At 45.9% G+C, this 24,515-nt stretch overlaps 1 long non-coding RNA gene and 1 other non-coding gene across 5 annotated transcripts in view; both read left to right on the top strand.

Moving 5' to 3' along the window:
* Window positions 1-24,515, top strand: part of LOC103351478 (uncharacterized) — a 109,326-nt gene that overhangs the window by 27,252 nt on the left and 57,559 nt on the right. For all 4 annotated transcript variants that reach the window (XR_011383642.1, XR_011383643.1, XR_007911422.2 and 1 more), the window contains 2 exons: window positions 23,326-23,408; window positions 24,167-24,245. This is a non-coding gene — a long non-coding RNA (uncharacterized lncRNA). The remainder of the gene's footprint in view (window positions 1-23,325; window positions 23,409-24,166; window positions 24,246-24,515) is intronic.
* On the top strand, window positions 9,673-9,840 carry LOC127484555 (U1 spliceosomal RNA). Its single transcript, XR_007911618.1, has one exon. It is a non-coding gene; the product is annotated as a U1 spliceosomal RNA (small nuclear RNA).

The following is a 24,515-nucleotide window of genomic DNA, read 5'->3' as shown; positions in this document are numbered from 1 at the left end:
AAAACCCCAAAACCTGGCACTGCAGGCCGGGGCTTTAACCTGCTACGCCACAGCACCGGCCCCCATTTCAGATTTCATTTTCCTATCTTTCTGTTAATTTCTTTAACAATTTTTAGAAATCCATTCTGATTTACTTATCATGTTTTTATGTGTATATGCATAAGTTATACATACATAACTTATCACAGCCTATTGATGCTGACATTTTACCAGTTTGAGTGGAGGGTAGAAAACTTAACTCCCTGGAATACTCTTTACCTTCCCTTATTTATAATACAATTGCTTTAAATATTTCTTTTACGTATTTGATGAACCACTTCAAACAGTTATAAGTTTTATTTCAGCCATCAAGCATAATTTAGAATACCCAAGAGGAGAAGGAAGCTCTATATGGGTCTGCTGGCACCAAATACTCTTAATTTTCCTTTACATACGAATGTCTTTACTTCCCCTTATTTCCCAGAGGATTATTTCACCAGGCATAGTATTTAAGATTCTAGTTCCTTTCTTTTTTGTTTGAAAAATCATGTGCCACTTCTTTCTGTCTTCCATGGTTCCTGATGAGAAATCCATTATTATTCAAGTTTTTCTATCTCTTGGTATAGTATTGACTTTCTCTTATTGTTTTTAAGATTTAGTTTTCAGGATTATTGATTTTGATGTATCCTGGCATGGATTTGAGTTTTTCCTGTTTAAAGTTTGCTCGATTTTTGTACATTTAAGCTTTGGACAAATTTGGAGAAATTTGGAGCTGATGCTGTGGCGTAGTGGGTAAAACCACTGCCTGCAGTGCCGGCATCCCATATGGGTGCTGGTTCAAGTCCTGGCTACTCCACTTCTGATCCAGCTCTCTGCTGTGACCTGGGAAAGCGGTGGAAGATGATCCAAATGCTTGGGCTCCTGCATCTGTGTCTGAGAACTGGAAGAAGTTCCAGGCTCCTGGCTTTGGATTGTCTCAGTTTTGGCCGTCTTGGCCATTTGGGGAGTGAATCAGTGGATGGAGCTGGGCCTATCCGAAGCCAGGAGCCAGGAGCTTATTTCGGGTCTCCCACGCGAGTGTAGGAGCCCAATGACTTGGGCCATCTTCTGCTTTCCTAGGCCATAGCAGAGTGCTGTATTGGAAGTGGAGTGGCCAGGACTTGAACTGGCGCCCATATGGGATGCCGGCACTGCAGGCGGCGGCTTCACCCGCTATGCCACAGCGCCGACCCCCATCATTCAGTCTTAGAAACAAGAGTGAGGGAAGCCATGGGGGTGTCATTCCTGAGGTCCCAAGATTCCTAGCGTATCCGTGTTCTCTCAACCTTTGAGAGTCTTATATTTGTTTTATATCGACAGTGTCTGTGGTTTTTAGCTACACTTGGTGAGAGATACAGAAGGAAGTTCCAACCTCAGTGTAACCTTCAGTTTCCTCCTTTTTGTAGATGAGCAGTATTCCGTTGTATGCAAATGCAGTTTATTTTTCCATTTACCTGTTGATGAACATTTTGATTGTTTCCAGTTTTTTGCTTTGTGAGATGATGCTGCTTTGGACATGATTTTTATGTTTTATGAATATGTATTATTAGTGCTTTGTGTGGACGTGTGTTTTTGTTTATATTGAATACATAGGAGTGCAGTTGCTGAGTCACATGGTAATTATGTGTTTAAGTTTATGAGAAACTGTCAAACTGTTTTCAGCAGTAATTGTATGTTTTGCTTTACCACCAGCAATGTTCCAGGTGTTCTACGTCCTCACCACCGTTTAGAGTTGACAGTCTTCCAAGTTCTAGAAATTATCATTTTAATACCTGTTTCTCTGGTGACTGATGATGTTGAATATCTTTTCATGTATCTATTTGTCATTCATGTATCTTCTTTGGTGATGTGTCTTTAAAAATATGTGTTCCATTTTTTTTTCCAGTGGGTTTTTTGTCTTGTAGAGTTGTAAAGTTGTTACGTATCTTCTGAATACAGTTCTTTCATTAGACATATGTTTTACATATAGTTTTTCCCAGTGTGTATCTTGTATCTTAGTTGTCCTAACAATGCCTTTTTAGGGGTATAAGTTTTTCATTTGGATGAAATCTGGTTTGTTAATTTTTTTTCTTCTGTAGTTTGCATTTTTTAAATTCGTTTTTAGCTTTAGGTTTTTATTATTTTTATTTGAAAGGCAGAGAGAGAAAAAGAGAGAATAAGAATGAATGAGAATGACCTTTCTACTGGTTCACTGCCCAAATGCCTGCAACAGCCAGGGCTGGGCCAGGCTTGGACCAGGCAAAGCTTGGAGGCAGAAAGTCAATCCTCATTCTCCTTGAGGGTAGCAGGAACTTGAGCCCTGGAGCCATGGCCTGCTGTCCACCAGTGTGTGCTCAGCAGGACACTGGAGTCAGAAGTCACCAGAGCCAGGCCTCCAACCCAGGCACTCCAATAAAAGATGCAGGTAGCTCCAAGCCATGTCTTCACCACTACCTCAGACACCCTGTGTTCTATCTAAGAAATCTTTGCTTACGCCAAAGTCACAAAAATGTTCTCCTATATTTTTGTCTAAAAGTTTTATAAACTCAATGCATATGTTGAGATCATCACTAATTTGGAGTTATTATTCAGGTAGTGTGATTTTAAGTGTTGAGATCTGTGGATGTCCACTTATTCTGGCACCTTTTGTTGAGAAGAGAATCCTATAACCTTGGTGTCATTGTTGAAAATCAGTTGACTATGTATTGTGAGTCCACTTCTTGACTGTATTCCATTGATCTACATGTTTATCATAAAGCCAATAATACACTGCTAATAATATATATTACTATTATTATATTAGTATATATTAATATTTAATGATAGAAAGAACTAGCTTATTGTCAGCTCTATTTAAATCTTAAAGATCAGGTAGCATAAGTCCTCCAGCTTTGGTCTTAGTTTTCAGTTTGTTTGGCTATTCTAGATCCTTCATTTCCCTGTTTAAATATGAGACGTTGCTTTTCCATTTCATTTGGGATTTTGATTGGTATTCTGTTGACCTACCAGTTAATTTAGGGAGAACTGATACATTTGTTATATTGAATCTTCTGGACCATGAACATGGGATATTTATTTATTTAAGTGTTCTTTTTTTTTTTTTTTAAAGATTTTTTATTTTTTATTATTTTTTTTTTTTGGCAGGCAGAGTGGACAGTGAGAGAGAGAGACAGAGAGAAAGGTCTTCCTTTTGCCGTTGGTTCACCCTCCAATGGCCGCCGCAGCCGGCACACCGCGCTGATCCGATGGCAGGAGCCAGGTACTTATCCTGGTCTCCCATGGGGTGCAGGGCCCAAGCACTTGGGCCATCCTCCACTGCACTCCCGGGCCACAGCAGAGAGCTGGCCTGGAAGAGGGGCAACTGGGACAGAATCCGGCGCCCCGCCCGGGACTAGAACCCAGTGTGCCGGCACCGTAAGGCGGAGGATTAGCCTTGTGAGCCGTGGCGCCGGCCTTTAAGTGTTCTTTAATATTTCTGAGTTGTAGATTTTATTTTTTAAAAGATTTATTTATTTATTTGAAAGAGGCACGCAGAGAGCGAAGGAGAAGCAGAGGGAGAGAGAGGTCTTCCATCTGCTGGTTCCTTCCCCAGTTGGCCGCAACAGCCGAAGCTGTGCCAATCCGAAGCCGTGCCAATCCGAAGCCAGGAGCCAGGAGCTTCCTCCAGGTCTCCCACATGGGTGAGGCCCAAGGAGTTGGGCCATCTTCTACTGCTTTCCCAGGCCATAGCAGAGAGCTGGATTGGAAGTAGAGCAGCTGGGACTCGAACCGGTGCCTATATGGGATGTCAGCACTGCAGGTTGTGGCTTTACCCACTAGACCACAGCGCTGGCCCCCAGAGTTGTGGATTTTAATTTTCAGTTTTGATCTTTTTTGGTGACTTTTTTTTCTTCCTTCTTTCCTTCCTTTTAGTTTTTCATTCTTTTTTCCTTTTTGAATTCAGCTTGCAGTACATATTAAGGGTCCTTATTGACATTTTATCAATTTATTCTCATTTGAAATGAATTCTTAGGCAAGTGCATTTGAGGTATCTGCAGACAGAATCAGGCGGAGGCGGCAGTCGAGTTCACAGCATGCAGTGGAGAGGCGGTATGGACTGGTTTTTGGAGGCATAGACTGGATCACTACACATGCAGTAATTGAAACAGTGCCTTGTAAGCAGCATGCTGGTGCATGATGGCACCACCGTACTGGTGGACCACTGTCTCCTGGGAGGATCAGTCCTTTCGTGGCAACACCAGTGAAATGTCCTTGTAGCAGAGTTCTTACTGAGGACTCGGAACACAGAGCTCGCAAAGGTCACAGAAGTTTTCAGTGAGAAAAACCAACTCTTAAAAAAAAAGTACAAGGGCATTTTATTGTTTGGCCGATGTTGTGGCTCACTAGGCTAATCCTCTGCCTGCGGCGCCGGAACCCCAGGTTCTAGTCCCGGTTGGGGCACTGGATTCTGTCCTGGTTGCTCCTCTTCCCGTCCAGCTCTCTGCTGTGGCCCAGGAAGGCAGTGGAGGATGGCCCAAGTGCTTGGGCCCTGCTTCCGCATGTGAGACCAGGAGAAACACCTGGCTCCTGGCTTTGGATCGGCGCAGCGCACTGGCCGTAGTGGCCATTTGGGGGGTGAACCAACGGAAGGAAGACATTTCTCTCTGTCTCTCTGTCACTGTCTAACTCTGCCTGTCAAAAACAAACAAACAAACAAACAAAAAAAGAGCATTTTATTAAAGCATGATACACATATCAAAAGCTGTTAATATTTATATGTTTTGACGAGTGTGTGGGTAAATATACACCTTTGAAACCATCACCACCATCAAGTTCATAAATATATTTACGACCTCCAGGTTTCCTTCTACCCCTTTATTATGATGATGATTATGTGGTTGTTCAGAACAGTAACACTTAATGTAAGATCTACCTGCTTGGCAGCTTGAGTGTACAGTAGTAGCGCTCCACAGGCATCGTGCTGTAGAGTAGATCTCCAGGACTTACTCATCTTCTGTGGATGAAACTTTGTTTCCTTTACCGTTCCCCTCAGCCCTGACAATCATGGTTCTACTCGCTGCCTTTACGAGTTCAACTATTTTAGAGTGCACATTTATGTGAGAATCATGTATTGTGAGAGTATTTTTAAAAATTTGTGGAGAAATAAAAGTTTATTTTAAGACAATATTTTAGGTGGCCGGTGCTGTGGTATAGTGCATAAAGCCGCTGCCTGCAGGCGGGACCGGGTTAGTGGCACTGGAGAGCAGAGAAGATGGACCGCAGTTGCTCAGTCATTGACTGGGAAGGGGTCTGCAGGACAGGGTGGGGTCAAGGTGACTGGGAGGCTGGGGAGTCCGCTGGTGGGAAGGGGCTGCTGGGAGAGGACTCTGCTGCTCACGTGAGGTGCCGGGGGCATGCAGGTACACATGTCCAGACAGTGCTGGATGCAGGGCACTCGGTCCTGAGGAAGGCGCTGGGCTGCAGCCTGAGCTGCGGGAATCACTGGCAGACGGTGACTGGAGCCAGCGTCCCGGGGAGGTCACCGCGAGATGTGATCCAAGCACAGGGCTTGGCAGGAACAGCACCCACAGGAGGGGGGTGGTTCCAGAGGAGGAGCTGGGGGCTGGCGCTGTGGGGTGGTAGGTTGGGCCTCTGCCTGCCGCGCCAGCATCCCATACGGGCACCGGTTCGAGTCCCGGCTGCTTGGCTTCCATTCCAGCTCTCTGCTCTGGCCTGGGAAAGCAGTGGAAGATGGCCCAAGTGCTTGGGCCCTGCACCCTCATGGGAGACCTGGAGGAAGCTCCAGGCTCCTGGTTTCGGATGTGCTCAGCTCTGGCCATTGTGGCCATTTGGGAAATGAAACAACAATGGAAGATCTCTCTCTCTTTCTCTGCCTCTCTGTAATTCTGCCTTTCAAATAAATAGATAAATCATTTTTTTAAAGGGAAATATTTTAAAATTTTATTTATTTATTTGAAAGAGTTACACACAGAGAGAAGGTCTTCCATTCTCTGGTTCACTCCCCAGTCTGCCACAACAGCCGAAGCTGTGCCAATCCGAAGCCAGGAGCCAGGAGCTTCCTCTGGGTCCCCCACATGGGTGCAGGGGACCAAGGACTTGGGCCATCTTCTACTGCTTTCCCAGACCATTAGCAGGGAGCTTTATCAGAAGTGGAGCAGCCAGGACTCAAACCAGTGCCCATATGGGATGCCAGGTGGAGGCTTTACCCACTACACCGCAGCAGTGGCTCCCAAAAATTTATTTGAAAGGTAGAGTTGCACACACACACACACACAAAAGAGAGAGGGAGAAAGAGAAAGGGGGGCACAGAATAGGGGAGAGGGTGAGGGGGAGAGAAAAAGAGAAAGAGAGATTGACCAATTGTCCATTCTCTGGTTTACTCCCTAAGGCGGGGTCATGCTGAAGTCAGGAGCCAGGAACTACACCTGCTGGATCTCAAGTGGTGGCAGGAACTGAAATACTTGAGCCGTCGTCTGCTGCTTTGCAGACACATTAGTAGGAAGTTAGATCAGAAGCAGAGCAGCCGGACTCAGACTGGCACTGTGATAGAGGATGTAGGCATCCCAAGTGGCAGTTTAACCTACTTCACCATGATGCCTGCCGAAGAAAATTTTATTTTGGTGCAAATACATTTTGGAGTCCAAGTACAATTTTTTTTTTTTTTTTTTTATTTTTTGACAGGCAGAGTGGACAGTGAGAGAGAGAGACAGAGAGAAAGGTCTTCCTTTGCCGTTGGTTCACCCTCCAATGGCCGCCGCGGCCGGCGCGCTGCGGCCGGTGCACCGCGCTGATCCGATGGCAGGAGCCAGGAGCCAGGTGCTTTTCCTGGTCTCCCATGGGGTGCAGGGCCCAAGCACCTGGGCCATCCTCCACTGCACTCCCGGGCCACAGCAGAGGGCTGGCCTGGAAGAGGGGCAACCGGGACAGAATCCGGCGCCCCAACCGGGACTAGAACCCGGTGTGCCGGCGCCGCTAGGCGGAGGATTAGCCTAGTGAGCCGCGGCGCCGGCCACAATTTTAAAATAAATTTCCATAAACTTTTTGAAGACCTTTCATATGAATGGATTTCAAAAATTTTTTGTACCAGAATAACCATAACTTTTTTTTTTTTTGACAGGCAGAGTGGACAGTGAGAGAGAGACAGAGAGAAAGGTCTTCTTTTTGCCGTTTTTTCACCCTCCAATGGCCGCTGTGGCTGGTGCGCTGCGGCTGGCGCACCGCACTGATCCGAAGGCAGGAGCCAGGTGCTTCTCCTGGTCTCCCATGGAGTGCAGGGCCCAAGCACTTGGGCCATCCTCCACTGCACTCCCTGGCCACAGCAGAGAGCTGGCCTGGAAGAGGGGCAACCAGGACAGAATCTGGCGCCCCGACCAGGACTAGAACCCGGTGTGCCGGCGCCACAAGGTGGAGGATTAACCTGTTGAGTCGTGGCGCCGGCTAATCATAACTTTTAATTTCATTTTTCATTAACTTTTCAAAGTGCCTGCATTTTTGCCTTTCTGTGCCTTGTTTATTTCAGTTAACATAGTGCCCTCTAGGTCCCTCCAACTGTCACAAATAGAAACATTTCTTTCTTTTTAAAGGCTGAGTAATGTTCCATATTATGTGTATATCACAGTTTTGTTATTCACTCCTCCATCAATGAACATTTAGGTAATTTATATATCTTGGCTTTTTATTTTTTTAAAGATTTATGTATTTGAGGCCGGCACCGTGGCTCACTAGGCTAATCCTTCACCTGCGGCGCGGCTACTCCAGGTTCTAGTCCTGGTTGGGGTGCCGGTTCTGTCCCGGTTGCTCCTCTTCCAATCCAGCTCTCTGCTGTGGCCCAGGAGGGCAGTGGAGGATGGCCCAAGTGCTTGGGCCCTGCACTCCATGGGAGACCAGGAGAAGCATCTGGCTCCTGGCTTCGGATCGGCGCAGCGCGCCAGCCATAGCAGCCATCTGGGGGGTGAACCAACAGAAGGAAGACCTTTCTCTCTGTCTCTCTCTCTCATTGTATAACTGTCAAAAAAAAAAAAAAGATTTATTTAGTTGAAAGGAGAGAGATCAATCTTCCATCTAAGAGTTCACTCCCCAATTGGCTGCAATAGCTAGGGCTGAGCCAGGTTGAACCAGGAACCTGGAACTCCATTCCTGTCTCCTTATAGGTAGAAGGGGTCCAAGTACTTTGACTATCATCTGCTGCCTTCCCAGCTGCATTAGCAGGGAGCTAGATTAGAACCAGTGCAGATGGGACTTGAACCAGCGCTCTGATGCAGGAAGCCAGCATTGCAAGCTTTGCCACATCACCTGTCCCTTGGCTATTGGTAGTGATGCTGCAGTTTACGTGGGAGTGCGTATATCTCTTTAAAGTACTGATTTCATTTCCCTTGGATATATACCAAATAGTGGGATTGCTGGAGCATATGGTAGTTCTATTTTTAATTTTTTGAGGACTCTCAGTACTCTTCTCCATTACGGCTGTACCAATTTACATTCTCAGCAACAATGTATATAAGTTCTTTTTTCTTCCCATTCTCACCAACCCTTTGTTTTTTTAAATCTGTTTATTTACTAAGAGGCAGAGTTCCAGAGAGAGAGAGAAATAGAGAGAAAGGTCTTCCATTTGCTGGTTCACTCTCCAAATGGCCATAATGGCCAGAGCTGTGCTGAGCCTGGAGCTGCTTCTGGGTCTCCCACATGGGTGCAGGGGTTCAAGCCCTTGGAACATCTTCCACTGCTTTCCCAGGTACATTAGCAGGGAGCTGGATTGGAAGAGGAGTAGCCAGGACATGAACCAGCAACCATATGGGAAGCTGGCACCATAGGTGGAGACTTGACCTACCACGCCACAGAACCGATCCTACTAATACTTTTTTATCTTTTGAATTTTTTGGAGGATTTATTTATTTGAAAGGCAGAGTTACAGAAAGACAGAGAAAAAGATCTTCCATCTGCTGATTCACTCCCCAGATGGCTGCAGTGACCATGGCTGGGCCAGACCGAAACCAGGAGTCAGGAGCTTTTTCTTCTTTGTGGATGCAGGGACCCAGGGACCTGGCCATCTTCCACTGCTTTCCCTGGCACATTAGCAGGAAGTTGGATTGAAAGTGGTGCAACCGGGACTTGAACTCGTGCCCATGTGAGATGCCAGTGCTTAACATGCTATGCCACACAGCACTGGCCTGTCTTTGAAGTTTTGATAATGACTATCCTAACAGATGTGAGGTGATATCTCATTGTGGTTTGATTTGTATTTCCCTAGTGATTACTGATGTTGAGTGCCCCATATGCCTGTTGGCCATTTGTGTGTCTTCTTTGGAAGGATGTCTGATAAGATACTTTGCCCATGTTCCAGTCAGGTTTTAAAAATTTTGTTTTGCCAATGAGTTATTTGCATTCTTTATGTAGATCAAATATGTGGTTTGCAAGTATTACCTCTGTATACCTGGTGCCATTTCTATTTTTTCATTGTTTCTTCTGCTGTGTAGAAACTTTTTAGTTTGGTATAGTTCTTCTTGCTGAGTTCACTTTTGTTTCCTATGTATTTGGTGCCATATCTAAAATATCATTGCCAAGATCCATATCATGCAGCTTTCCCCTATGTTTTCTTCTAGTATTTTGATAGTTTCAGATCTTACATTAAACCTTGAATCTAACTTGAGTTGATTTTGTGTATAAGATTAAGATCCAATACTTACCTGGCAGGGGAGATACCATGATCACGAAGGTGGTTTTCCCAGGGCGAGGCTTATCCATTGCACTCCAGATGTGCTAACCCCTGCGATTTCCCCAAATGTGGGAAACTTGACTGCATAATTTGTGGTAGTGGGGGGAAAAAAGATTAAGATCCAACTTCATTGTTTTCTTTTGTATATATCCAATTTTCTTTTGTATATATTCAGTTTCTTCACTGGTAAATTCTATATTTAAAGATGAATTAATAGGGGCCAGCACTGTAGAATAGTGGGTAAAGCCACCACCTGCAGCGCTGGTATCCCATAGAGGCACCAGTTCAATTCCTGGCTGCTCCACTTCCGCTCCAGCTCTCTGCTATGGCCTGGGAAAGCAGTAGAAGGTGGCTGAAGTCCTTGGGCCCCTGCACCCATCTAGGAGACCTGAAAGAAGCTCCAGGCTCCTGGCTTCAGATCGGCACAGCTCCAGCCATTGCGGCAGGTTGAGTAGTGAATGAACAGATGGGAGACCTTTCTCTCTCTCTGCCTCTCCCTGTCTCTCTGTGTAACTCTGACTTTCAAATACATAAGTAAATCTTTAAAACAAGAGATGAATTAATACTAGTCCTTCTCAAACTGTTCCAAAAAAGAGAAGAGAATACTTTTTTTTTTTTTTTTAAAGAATACTGCTGCTGTGTTTTCCTATTGCAACATATCAGGAGGAATATGGTGACTGATTGAACCACTCTTAGTGATGCGAAGATTTATCATTGGCTTTGGTGTCATCCATTGTTTCTTGGGAGCCCCGTCAACCATTCATCTAATGATTTTAACAGTTAACTACCTAGATCTGTTATTCCATTAGGATTACAAAGTACTGATTTTCTAATTTTGTCATTTCTTTGGCATTTATAATTGTAATTTTTAAATTTCAGTCTATATCAACAAAATTCCTTGCTTGCCAAACTTGAGTCAGGCTTCTGAGTCTTCTGCTAGGTTTCTGCGTTTTTTTTTTTTTTTTTTTTTTGGACAGGCAGAGTGGACAGTGAGAGAGACAGAGAGAAAGGTCTTCCTTTGCCGTTGGTTCACCCTCCAATGGCCGCCGCGGCCGGCGCACCACGCTGATCCGAAGGCAGGAGCCAGGTGCTTCTCCTGGTCTCCCATGGGGTGCAGGGCCCAAGCACTTGGGCCACCCTCCACTGCACTCCCTGGCACAGCAGAGAGCTGGCCTGGAAGAGGGGCAACCTGGACAGAATCCGGTGCCCCGACCGGGACTAGAACCCGGTGTGCCGGCGCCGCAGGAGGAGGATTAGCCTATTGAGCCATGGCGCCAGCCGCATTTTTTGGTAAAATCAGTTTTAGCAATGAACTCAGTTTAGTAACAACTTCCCATCCTGTATATCTGATCATCCTCAATATTTGTCCATGTTCCTCATCCTCTACCGTCTACTAGGTGATGTTTGATCACCCTGGCCTGTCTTCAGCAGGATAGGTGTAGTAGAATCCCTCTGATGTTTGCTCTCAGTCATTTTCCATCCTTTGACCTCCAACCCTGTTCCTTGGCTACCAATTCCCACTTGCCCATGCTGTATTCAGAGTCGAGCCCAGTCTTTCTTCTCTGCTGCAAGACCTTGTATCTCTGCGGTCCTAAATAGTCTTCTTATGCTTGAACAAGTATCATTGAGTAATACTGTCTTTATTTTTTTTTTAAGATTTATTTATTTATTTGAAAGTCAGAGTTACACAGAGAGAGGAGAGGCAGAGAGAGAGAGAGAGAGAGAGAGGTCTTATATCCGATGGTTCACTCCCCAGATGGCCGTAACGGCTGGAGCTGTGCCGGTCCGAAGCCAGGAGCTTCTTCTGGGTCTCCCACGTGGGTGCAGGGGCCAAGGACTTGGGTCATCTTCTACTGCTATCCCAGGCCATAGCAGAGAGCTGGACAGGAAGTGGAGCAGCCGGGTCTCAAACCGGCGCCCATATGGGATGCTGACGCTTCAGGCCAGAGCATTAATCCACTGTGCCACAGTGCTGGCCCCGAGTAATACTGTCTTTAACATGTTTAACATAAAAAAGAGATTAATCAGGAAGCAAGTGTGCAGTCATTTCTTTGAGAAGTTGGTAGTCCCATGTAGCCAGGAGAGGTGGTGTTGAGAGAACCATTGTAAATGTGGGGTGCTTTCCAGAGGAGGATTAGCCTAGTGAGCCGCGGCACCAGCCCCTATGTTACATTTCAATAAAAAATTAAAAGACAGCTACAGATCCAGTGGTACAGAAGGAAAATCCCACATAGCAAGTTTGAATGTAGTGGAGAATTAAAAATAAAGTGATTTTATGATTGTGCCATACGGGGCCCTGCCCTTTATGCCAATGACAAGTAGGTTATTATCAGCCTTCCATTGTGTCCACAGCCCGAGGTAGCCAGGGAAACACCTATGTATAACTACTGGGAAGTTGTACCTTGAGGGTTGCAAGCTGGGGAGTAACACTTGAGGACATTCACTGTAGCTGCTCTGGTGCAGATAGGAGGAGGCCAGTGGAGTGATGGCGGACCATCAAGAAGCTGTTGCGGAAGTTCAGCTTGGTTGGAGCTCTTCATGGGGAAGGGGATAAAGACACCCATGTTTATGCCTCCAGCCCTGACCTCTCTTCCGAAGATCAGATCCCTGCACACAATTGCCTACTGTACATTAACTTTCAGATATTAAAAGTCGCCTCAAGGTAGCACATTCGACCTGAACTCACATTCTTCTCCCACAAACCTGATCCTATTCCAGTGCTTCCCATCTCATGAGTCACTTCCATAATGTAAGTAAAGCAAGCTAGGATCTAGAAATCTCCCTCACCTCCTCCTCCCCATCGCCAAGCCTCGTGGATCTTAGTTCTTAAATGCTTCTTTAGTCTTTCGGTTGCTCTACGTCTTGATCATCTTTGCCCTTTTGAAGTGGTCTAGGCTGTCCTGAGAATATTCACCTTAGCTCGCTCTAATTGGCTTGCAATTCATTCACCACACTACAGCCAGAGTGAAGGATTCTTATGGTTGGATCCAATCTGAAGCATTTTTCTTTTTGGTTACCTCCCAGTACATTCAGGCTTATGCCTTGTTCAGGAATCCACGGTCAGCATAAATAAGGGAATGTCAGAAGTTTATGGAAAATGGGATTAAAGATACATTTTTATGTTGATGTAAAAAATTTTGAAACACTTGCAGTTTTTGCACAATACAGTTTTCCATGAAGTTTTTGTATGGATGGCTTTCAAACTTTTTGCACCAAAATAAACTTATCTTTTAATTTCATTTTTCCCAAACTTTTTGAAGTAGAGCCATAGATAATATTTGAAGACATTGGAAAAAATGAGTTTCTCCAGGGATGATTGTGAGAAAAGAATATGACCAAGGACAGAATCCTGAGGGTTCTGGCTACACCTGGTTCTAGATACAGAAATAGCAGGGTGATTGTTGCTGTTAGGATCCAATTCCAGCCACATTCATAACACTCGTAAGAGAGTATTCAAAACATTTGTTCAAATTAAGAAATTTGACCATCCTCTATTTTTTCCCCTCTTCTTTAGCTTTTATTTCTGTGTGTCCTAGGGGCTCTTAGTCACCCAAAGCAATCACTCGTCTGTTGTTTTGTTGACACCCCCAGCTTTCTGGGAATTTCACCTGCCTCCATCAACGAGAGAAGAGAGAAGAGCCAAGTTCACACCCTTTCCTTGGATGTAGTAGGTTGCTCCAGAGGAGAGCACCTAACTGGCTGGGCCAAACATCCCCAGGAGTTTAGAAATAAAGAAATTTCAGCTCATACTGACACTGTATTGAATCAGAAAGTTGTAAACTTAGGACTTGCAATGGTGTTGATATTCAGTAAGTGGATTGGAAAATTAAAAAAGCCAATTTATGTGGAGTTAGAGAAATAAGCAGTGAGCAGAGAGAAGCAGAGATGAAAGATGAGATGAGAGAATTTTCCAAGTTCTATGAGTTGCTCTAATCCCTCAGTTTTTCATCATAACCATGAAATACCTGAAGCAACTCACTTTACTTAGCTCACAGTTTTGGGAGTTCAAGTCCAAGATCAAGTGGCCTGGCCCAGCCCTGGCCATTGTAGCCGTCTGCTATCGGGGGAATGAACCAGTGGATGGAAGATCTTTGTCTCTGTAACTCTTTCAAATATATGTGTGTGTGGCTGTGTGTGTATCGATATATAAAATACGTATTTTTAAAGTTGAGAGAAAGCAAGATCAAGATAGAATGAGGGGGTGGGCATGCAAAAAAACCATATAGAAAGGAGCGGGAATCTGACTTGCCTTGGTACACTTCAGCGAACAGCCACAAACCAAGGTACTCTAGAACAGTGCCTTCAGAATTCTGAAGAAGAATGACTCCCAACCTAGAATTCAACACCAACTAAATTATTCACCAGATAAGAAGGTAAAATGAAGACATGTTCAGATATGCAAGATTTGCTGCCTGTGCATTCTTTCTTAATAAGATATACGAGGCTGTTCTTCATGGTTCATGGTTCATGGTTTTTTTTTTTTTTTGACAGGCAGAGTGGACAGTGAGAGAGAGAGAGAGACAGAGAGAAAGGTCTTCCTTTTGCCATTGGTTCACCCTTCAATGGCCGCTGCGGCCGGCGTGCTGCGGCTGGCACACCGCGCTGATCCGAAGGCAGGAGCCAGGTGCCTCTCCTGGTCTCCCATGGGGTGCAGGGCCCAAGCACTTGGGCCATCCTCCACTGCACTCCTGGGCCACAGCAGAGAGCTGGCCTGGAAGAGGGGCAACTGGGACAGAATCCGGCACCCCAACCGGGACTAGAACCTGGTGTGCCAGCGCCGCTAGGTGGAGGATTAGCCTAGTGAGCCGCGGCACTGGCCTCTTTTTTTTTTTTTTTTCATAAGATTTATCCATTTATTTGAAAGGCATAGTTACAGAGAGGCAGAGGTAGAGAGAGAGAGAGAGAGAGAGAGAGATCGATCCTCCATCCACTGGTCCACTCCCCAAATGGCCATAATGGCTGGAGCTGAGCCAATCCGAAGGCAGGAGCCAGGAGCTTCTTCCTGGTCTCATGCATGGATACAAGGGCCAAGGACTGGGGGCCTTCTTCTACTACTTTCCCAGGCTGTAGCAGAGAACTGGATCAGAAGAGGAGCAGCCTGGTCTTGAACTGGCGCCCATTTGGGATGCTGGCACGCAGGCGGGGGCTTCACCTGCTATGCCGCAGCACTGGCCCCAAGGCTGTGCTTCTTGAGTGAAAGAACAGAACAAGACAGAGGAAGACATGGGACACAGCGGGTAGGAATCTGACACAGGGGAACATGAAGGGGATCCTCAGGATGAGGGTGGGGAGGGATTCCAGGATGACAGGTACGCCAGAGTTGCAGACGGCAGCAGGTTGAGATCTGATCAGTGGGACTCCAGGACTCCAGGAAGAGACACGCTGAGTCTTCCGTCACTATTCTTGTCACCACCACCAGGCTGACTTTGAAATCAAGGACAAGATACCAAGAGTCTGGCTCAGGTTTTTCCTCTGTACTTCCTCTGCCCTCGTGTTCCTACCTGTTTGTGCACGCCCTGCTGCCTGATCTGCTGTGGATGTTGTCTAGAAATTCGGCCTCTTGTTGCAGGTGGAGAGGAAGCCACAGTGAACAGAAAATACAGAGCAGCCCTCTCCCTCTGGCTGTATCTCTGCTAGCTATCTAAAGCCCACTGCATGCTCCATGCGGCTACATGCCTGACTCTGCTGAGCCAGTCCTCTCCCCGTGTTACTCATCCTCTTGCTCAGTGATTTTCCTGTGATTGGCTCTTGTGCAAGTGCAGGGAGGCTGCAGCTGGGCAACCACCTCGACAGTGTTCTGTCTCTTCTCTCCCCTTGAGGGTTCCCCTCGCACAGGTAACGTCATCTTTCCCTCATTCCCCTAGGTAGGTGCTTGCAGGTTTTCCAAAACTAAGTATTATATTTGTTTTTTTATTTATTTTTTATTTTTTTAAATTTTTTATTTTTATTTTTTTGACAGGCAGAGTGGACAATGAGAGAGAGAGAGACAGAGAGAAAGGTCTTCCTTTGCCGTTGGTTCACCCTCCAATGGCCGCTGCGGCCGGCGCACTGCGCTGATCCGAAGGCAGGAGCCAGGTGCTTCTGGTCTCCCATGCAGGTGCAGGGCCCAAGCACTTGGGCCATCCTCCACTGCACTCCCGGGCCACAGCAGAGGGCTGGCCTGGAAGAGGGGCAACTGGGACAGAATCCGGCGCCCCGACCAGGACAAGAACCCGGTGTGTCGGTGCTGCAAGGTGGAGGATTAGCCTATTGAGCCAGGGCGCTGGCCCAAAACTAAGTATTATATTTGTTTAGGGATGCATAATTAGGCAGAAGGCTATGAAAGAAAAATGTCAGTGATTAACAAAATAGTCATCATGGAAGTAATCACAAGGGATAGGGAAGAGATATGACTAGGGGAGAGCGAACACGTCTAAAGGACTGTCCACATTTGATATTGGAAGCTGGGCGGTGACTGCTTACCCGAGTATTATATTTAAACTGAGCAAGTGATTTTGTTCATGCTTCTATTTATGTGATGCATTGCACAGCAGACCACTTGAAAATCAGGAGCTGTTCCCAAATAAAAGGGGAAGGAACAGAGGAAGGGGTCAAGTGGAAAGAAGAGATGTTTATGCTAAATCTTTGGGACATAAAAATATCTGGAAGGATAAAGGAGAGGAAGGGATATTCATTTCTGGTTCTTTTTGCTGCAAGGACAGAGACCTGTTCAGTTTAACTCAAGGAAGGATGGGAGGAGCCAGCGTTGAGGTGTAGCAAGTAAAGCCACCACCTGTGATGCCGGCATCTTATATGGGCGCCTGTTCAAATCCCAGCTGCTCCACTTCTGATCCAGCTCCCCGCTAGTGCACCTGGGAAAGCTGTGGAGTACACCCCAGGTCCTTGGGTCCCTGTAACCAAGTGGGAGACTCGGAAGAAGCTCCTGGCTCCTGGCTTTGGTTCGGCCCAGCCCTGGCAGTTGCTACCATTTGGGGAGTGAACCAGTAGATGGAAGATCTCTCTCTCTGTCTCTCCCCCCCCTTTCTGTAACTCTGCCTTTAAATAGATAAAACAAATCTTTTTTTTTTTTTTTTAAAGGATGGGAGTTATTTTGTGCCTGTAGATGGAATGAACTCAAGTTGTTTACTCTCCCTTTATCTGACTGCCCTGTCCCCTAGTAGCTATATAACACATCTTTCCCAAAATTCATTGACTTTAAGCAAACACCAACATTTATGTGTTGGTTCACAACATTGATCAGGAAGAAATTGTCAGGGACAGCTTGCCTGGGGCTTGAGGGTCTGGTTGGCTTTCCTCCATGCGGCTCCTCAGCTGAGAGATGCAGAGTGGTCAGGGGCAGGCCTTGCCCAAATGAGGTCTGTTGTACGCGGTGGCTCAGGCTCGCAGAGGAGGAAAGTGGTGGAAGATCTTTGGTCTCTTAGTAGTCTAGAACTGGCGCAGTGTCACTTTTGCAAGTCATAGAGCCAGTCCAGAAGATTGGGAGGAGACTTCACTTCTTAATGGAGAAGTGGTGTGTGCTCAGAGATGCAAAGGATTCTTGGCAGCTGTTTTTGCAAATTACTTGGCATATATTTTTTTAAGATTTATTTATTTATTTGAGAATCAGAGTTAGGGAGAGAAGGAGAGGCAGAGAGAGAGGTCTTCTTCCCTCTGCTGGTTCACTCCCCAATTGGGCACAATGGCTGGAGCTGCGCTGATCTGAAGCCAGGAGTCAGGAGCTTCTCCAGGTCTCCCATACCAGTGCAGGGGCTCAAGCACTTGGCTGTCTTCCACTGCTTTCCCAGGCCATAGCAGAGAGTTGGATCGGAAGTGGAGCAGCCAGGACTCAAACTGGCGCCCATATGGGATGCCAGCACTGCAGGCAGTGGCTTTACCCGCTACACCACAATTCCAGCCCCTTGCCATATCTTTTTTCCCCCCACCATTTATGTATAGTTTTAGTTTGCTATTTCCTTAACTCCATTCATGTTTTGTTTTATCACCTGTAACTTTATTACTAACAAACAAATTCTTTGTGGACTTTTAGGTTTAAATTCATTTATTTTTAAAGATTTTATTTATTTATTTGAGAGGTAGAGTTACAGAGAAAGGGAGAGACAGAGAAAGGTCCTCCATCCTCTGGTTCACTCCCCATTTGGCTGTGATGATGGGAGCTGGGCCCATCTAGAGCCAGGAGCCAGGAGCTTCTCCAGGTCTCTCACAGGGGCACAGGGGCCCAAGTTCTTGGGCCATCTTCCGCTGCTTTCCCAGGCCATAGCAGAGAGCCGGATCGGAAGAGCAGCAGTCGAGACACAAGCTGGCGCCCACATGGGATGCCAGTGCCTCAGGTGGAAGCTTAGCTTACTGTGCCACAGCACTGGACCCTAGGTTTATTTATTTTATTTTAAAGATTTATTTATTTACTTGAAAGTCAGAGTTACACAGAGAGAGAAGGAGAGGCAGAGAGAGAGAGAGAGAGAGGGGTCTTCCATCTGCTGGTTCACTCCCCAATTGGCTGCAGCGGCTGGAGCTGTGCCAATCCAAAGCCAGGAGCTATGAGCCTCCTCCAGGTCTCCCACGTGGGTACAGGGGTCCAAGGACTTGGGCCATCTTCTACTGCTTTCCCAGGCCACAGCAGACAGCTGGATAGGAAGTGTAGCAGCCAGGACTCTAACCGGCACCCATATGGGATGCAGGAACTGCAGGCAGTGGCTTTACCTGCTACACCACAGTTCCAGCCCCTGGCCCCTAGGTTTAAATTCATAAGAATTGATTGGTTTAGTTCATCTTTTCACCTATGCCAGTGGTCAAAGGTCAGAGGCCAACTTAGTTTTATCTCAAGTTTTTTTGGCACATTAGTTTTATCATCCATTATATGTATGGTGCTAGTTGGAGACATCTTAATGTTTGACATATAAATACTTCAGTATTTGTCTCCTGACAATAGGATTTGTCTTAAATAACCACACCAAATTATTACACTCAAGAAATTTAACCTTGGGTTGGACATTTACCATAGTGGTTCAGTTGCCAGTTAATATGCTCACATCTCATTTCAGGCTACCTGGGTTCAGCCCCCAGCTCCAGCTTCTGATTCAAGTTTTCTGCTAATGCAGGCCCTGGGAGGCAGTGGTTATGGTTCAAGTAGTTATGCTCCTCTCAGACCTTCTCCCGAAGTGTCAAAAGAGTATCATTATAGCTCTGTGAATTAGCAGATTATTGTTCTAATGAGATATTCACTCATGAAGTTGAGAGAAAATTCATCTCTGCCAAGGGGATAGGCATTTAGATTTGCAGTTAAGACACCCACATACATTGGGGTTGCCTGAGTTTGATTCCTGCATCCAGCTCCTGACTGCAGCTTCCTACCCATGCAGACCCTGGGAGGCAGTGGTGATGGCTTAAGGAATTGGGTTTCTGCCATCCATGAGGGAGACCTGGATTGAGTTCTTGGCTTCTATTGTCCCATTCCCAGCCATCGCAGCCATCCCAGTGAATGGGAGTCTCCCCCTCTCTCTGCCTCTCAAATAAATAAATTAAAAAAAAAAATAAGTTTAACCTTTATATACAACCATAAGCCAAAGTGTTATCCATAAGCATATTTCTTTAATTGCCCCATAATGTTCTTTACAAGATTCTCTTTCTGATCCAGTATCTATCTGTGATCACACATTGAAATGTCTGTGTCTCACTAATAATGTATTTTATTTTAGATACGTTTCCTGCCTCCCCCCGCCTTTTTTTGTTTTGTTTTGTTTTGTTTTTTAGCCCATTGATATGTCAGAGAGCTTAGGCCAGTTGTTTTGTACAATGTCAGTTTTTTTGAATTTGCCTGATTGCTAACTAATGATTTTATTCAGCTTAAACATTTTTGTAAGAACATGACATTGTAATTTATGGCTAGCCATAATTCTTAGGCAATTGCTGGCCAGTTGCCTATGTGTGCTCATTCTCGATCCCCTTACTCCATCATTTCCAAGGCTCCTTTTCCCAGAGGCTTCTGGGTAAGTTTGGCTAGGGAGAGACAATGGTGGATGACTGGAGGTTAAGAGAGGGGCTGAGGCTAGGATATTTTCTCCTATTTCTCTGATTCCTGTGAGGCCCTTGACTGTGGCTACTTCACTTCTGTGTCTCCAGTTCCTCCAAACAGACCCTGCCTCTGCGGTTGCAGCTCCCTTAGGGAAATCCCCCTTCCTTGGTGCTGGCTTCTGGTTGGCCACAACTTCTGTCCTCTGATAAAACCACTTCTCCTGTGTCTCTTCTGCCCTAGACTAGCTGTTGTTTCTGGCTGTAGCTAACATTTCAGTTATCTCACCTTCCTGTGTTTGATTTCTCAGCTTTTCCATTTCCTATGCAAGCAATTTCCTTATTAAATTTTCTCTTAGTTGGTTTGAAAAACCTAGGGTAGTGTCTGTTTTCTTAACTAAACCCTAATACAGGTAGGGTGTTCACCAGTGGTCAAATCTGCGTGACTTATGGAATGGGATGACATGGTACAAAATCAGGCAGCATTAGCAGCAGAGCCTATAAGAGGGGGAAGTCCTCCTCCTTGGTTACAGAACTACATGAAAAGGTAATGTATAGAGGTGGTAGAATTTTAGATGATTTTTAAAAAAGATTTGTCTATTTGTTTGAAAGACAGAGTGACACATAGACCAGGCTGAAGCCAGGAGCTCCACCCACGTCTCCCATGTGAGTGTAGGACCCCAGTACTTGAGCCGTCATCTGCTGCCTCCCAGATGCATTGGCAGAAAGCTGGATCGTAAGTGCAGAATAGAGGGGACTCAACCAGACACTCCAGTGTGGGGTGGTGACTTAATCTTCTGCACTGCAGTGCCCACACCTTGGACTGTTTTTTATATTATTTTTATTCTTTTGTTTATTTGCATTGCCTACGTTTTTTACAATGAGCATGGATAGTTTGGCATGAAGAAAAACTCTCCTGCATGCTGTGTTTAATAAACAAATGAAGAGCACTGGATTTGCTGTGCACAGTGAGACATATCAAAGAACACAGAGGGACCCATAAAAGCATTTTGTCCCTCAAATCTTTTTTTAAAAAAGTTTATTTATTTATTTGAAAATCAGAGTTACACAGAGAGAGGAGAGGCAGAGAGAGAGCAAGAGAGGCCCTGTATCCGCTGGTTCACTCCCCTAATGGTCACAATGGCCAGAGCTGCGCCAATCTGAAGTCAGGAGCCAGGAGCTTCTTCCAGGACTCCCATTTGGGTGCAGAGACCCAAGGACTTGGGCCATCTTCTACTGCTTTCCCAGGCCATAGCAGAGAGCTGGATGGGAAGTGGAGCAGCCAAGATACAAGCTGGTACCCATATGGGATGCTGGCACCAAAGGTGGAGGCTTAGCCTACTGCACTACAGTGCCAGCCCCATGTGATATAAAAATATGATTGTGTCATAAAAAAGAGAATCATCAGGACTGGAGCAGAAGGTTAACACCCTGGCCTAAAGCACCGGTATCCCATATGGGTGCCAGTTCAAGTCCCTGATGCTCCACTTCTGATCCAGCTCTCTTCTTTTTTTTTGACAGGCAGAGTCAGACAGTGAAAGAGAGAGACAGAGAGAAAGGTCTTCCTTCCATTGGTTCACCCCCCAAATGGCCGCTATGGCTGGTGCACTGCACCGATCCGAAGCCAGGAGCCAGGTACTCCCTCCTGGTCTCCCACATGGGTGCAGGGCCCAAGTACTTGGGCCATCCTCCACTGCCTTCCCAGGCCACAGCAGAGAGCTGGACTGGAAGAAGAGCAACTGGGACAGAACCGGAACCCCAGCCGGGACTAGAACCCGGAGTACCCATGCTGCAGGCGAAGGATTAGCCTAGTGAGCCGTGGCGCCAGCCATCTAGCTCTCTTCTATGGCTTGGGAAAGCAGTAGAAGATGGCCCAAGTCCTTGGGCCCTGGCACCCAAGACCTGGAAGGCCTGGAATAAGACATGGGAGACCTGGACGAAGCTCCTGGCCCCTGGCTTTGGATCAGCCCAGCTCTGGCTGTTACAGTCATTTGGGGAGTGAACCAGCAGATGGAAGACTTCTCTCTCTCTCTCTCTCTCTCTGGCTGTACCTCTCTATGTAACTCTGTTTTTGAAATAAATAATTTTTTTTAAAAAAAGAGAATCATCAAGAGGGAAATGGGGATTGGGTATTCACCTAAAGGTCAAGCCAACTATTGGGTACCTGCATGTTACAACAGAGTGCCTTTTTTTTTTTTTTAATGATTTATTTATTGATTCAAAAGTCAGAGTTACACATAGAGAGGAGAGGCAGAAAGAGAGAGAGAGGCCTTCCATCCGCTGGTTCACTTCTCAGTTGACCGCAATGGCCGGAGCTTCGCCAATCGGAAGCCAGGAGCCAGAGCTTCTTCCAGGTCTCCTGCATGAGTGCAGGGGCCCAAACACTTGGGCCATCTTCTACTGCTTTCTCAGGCCATAGCAGAGAGCTGGATCGGAAGAGGAGCAGCCAAGACTCGAACCGGCGCCCATATGGGATGCGAGGGTGTTAACCCGCTGCACCACAGCGCTGGCCCCATGAGTGCCTGGGTTTGAGTCTCAGCTCTACTTCCAATTCCAGCTTCCTGCTAATGGAGACCCTGGGAGGCAGCGGTGATGGCTCAAGTTGTTGGGGCCCTCCCACCCACGGGGGAGGTCTGCAGGGAGTGTCTGGCCCAGCCCGAAGCCAGCCTTGGTGGGCTGTTTGGGGAGTGAACCAATGGATGGGAGTTCTGTCTCTCTGTCTCTGTCTTTCTGTGTCTCTGCCTTTCAATTAAAAAAAAATAGAGAAAAAGGGAAATGTTTCAGTGGTTGAGATTTGTACATTGTCACTTGATCCCACAAATGGAAAAGTCTCCAGTGATCCTGAGAAAATCATACCAGTTTTTAGGTAAGTGTTTGCATTTCATAGAGGCCTTTCTTGCTTGTTCATACTAACTGATGGTCCTGTTTTCAGTGTTTAGTTAATTAAATATTCTTAGGAATTTTGGAAAATTTATTAGATATGAAAGGATTTAGAGGGCTATTAAAATCAAATAGGATCCAAAGCTAACATAAAACTGCCATAATGAAGACACACAGAAATCACTGGAAATAAAATGAACTATTGAAAATGAGAATAACAAAATAAAATTTATAATCAATCGCTACTGGATTTGAATAGCTTTCATAGGAGGGCCACTTATAGAAAATACGAATTGTGATTGACAACATGCAAAAACCTGTTCTGCTCTGCATATAATCGTATCTAATCAGGTACAGAGGATCTTACAGAGTCAGGGGGCAATGGTTTCCTGGGTGATTGGCTCTTTAGTCGCCATCGGCAAGTCCGAGCAACAGACTCTGGACTTACACCTGCCAAAACCTGTATTTAGTCAGGCTCTAATTGTGGCTTTCGAGAGTTTATTCATTGGACTCATGAAATGTGAGACTAGGGTTGTTAATGGTATGAAATGAAGCAAAGCATATGAATAAATAAATGTCTCCATTTTATTATGAATGATTATGACTTTCTCATATTGCGTGTTTAATATTATCTTTTATGAACATGGAAGCAAAGTCAGAGTTAAACCTCTTTGACTGCCATACACACAGGTCCAAGAATCATCTCTGACTCTGAGACTCTCTTCCTGTAGGACTTTCCACTAACAGTGTGAAGAGTCGGGTCCAGGCTATGCAATCGTTGGTTCCACATGGGCTCGAGTTTTGAGAGGTGTTGGTATGTATCTTTGCAGATGTCTCTATTTTAAAAATCATGTATTTATTTGAGAGGCAGAAAGAGAGAGTGAGTGAGAGGGACAGGGCACTCCCATCTGCTGATTCACTTCCCCATTGCCTGCAAGGACAGGGTTGGGTCCAGATCTCCTAGGCGGGGCAGGAACATAGTGCTCTGAGCCATCAGCACTGTCTTCAAGGGTGGTGCATGGGTAGGAAGCTGTCAGCAGGAGCTGGATGCAGGAATCCAAGCCAGTAACTCCAGTGTGGGATGCAGTGTCTTAGCTCCTAGACTAAACGCCTGCTCCCTTGGCAGAGAGCTCTTGAGGAATTAATCCATTATCTTTATTTTCTCCCAACTTCTATAATAATGTCAGTATCTCATGAGAGCACTAATCTGCCAATTCACAGAGCTTTAATGACTTCCTTTGGGTATATCAGGGAAATTGAGGAAACAGCTTTGGGAGGAGAAAACTTAGGCTTGTGATGCCTGCTCGGTGGTATACCTGACACTACCCAAATAAATTTTTTTTAAAGATTTATTTATTTATTTATTTATTTATTTGAAAGAGTTACACATAGAGAGAAGGAGAGGCAGAGAGAGAGGGAGAGAAGTCTTCATTTGCTGGCTGGTTCACTACCCAATTGGCTGCAATGGCTGGAGCTGCACCAATCCAAAGCCAGGAGCCTGGAGCCTCTTCCAGGTCTCCCACATGGGTGCAAGTGTCCAAGGACTCAGACCATCCTCTGCTGCTTTCCCAGGTGCATTAGCAGGGAGCTGGATTGGAAGTGGAGCTGCCAGGACTTGAACCCGTGCCCATATAGGATGCCAGCACTACAGGTAGCACTTTAATTTGCTGCACCACAGCACTGGCCTCCTTCTTTTTTTTTATCTTGTGTTTCTTAGAAAATTTCTTGTTTCTCTCTATCTCTCTCGCTCGCTCACTCATCTTTTTTTTTTTTTTTTTTTTTCTGGTTTGAGAGAGAGATCTTCCATCCACTGATTCATTTCCCCAAAACCTGCACAATACTTGCAGTAGCCAGGGCTGGAACAGGCTGAAGTCAGGAGCCAGGAACTCCTTCTGGGCCTCCAGTGCGGGTGGAGGGCCCC

Source organism: Oryctolagus cuniculus, chromosome 17 (assembly GCF_964237555.1).
Source record: "Oryctolagus cuniculus chromosome 17, mOryCun1.1, whole genome shotgun sequence".
Classification (NCBI taxonomy): Eukaryota; Metazoa; Chordata; class Mammalia; order Lagomorpha; family Leporidae; genus Oryctolagus; species Oryctolagus cuniculus.
The sequence above is the reverse complement of the archived record's forward strand: the minus strand, read 5'-3'. Positions and strand labels throughout refer to the sequence as shown.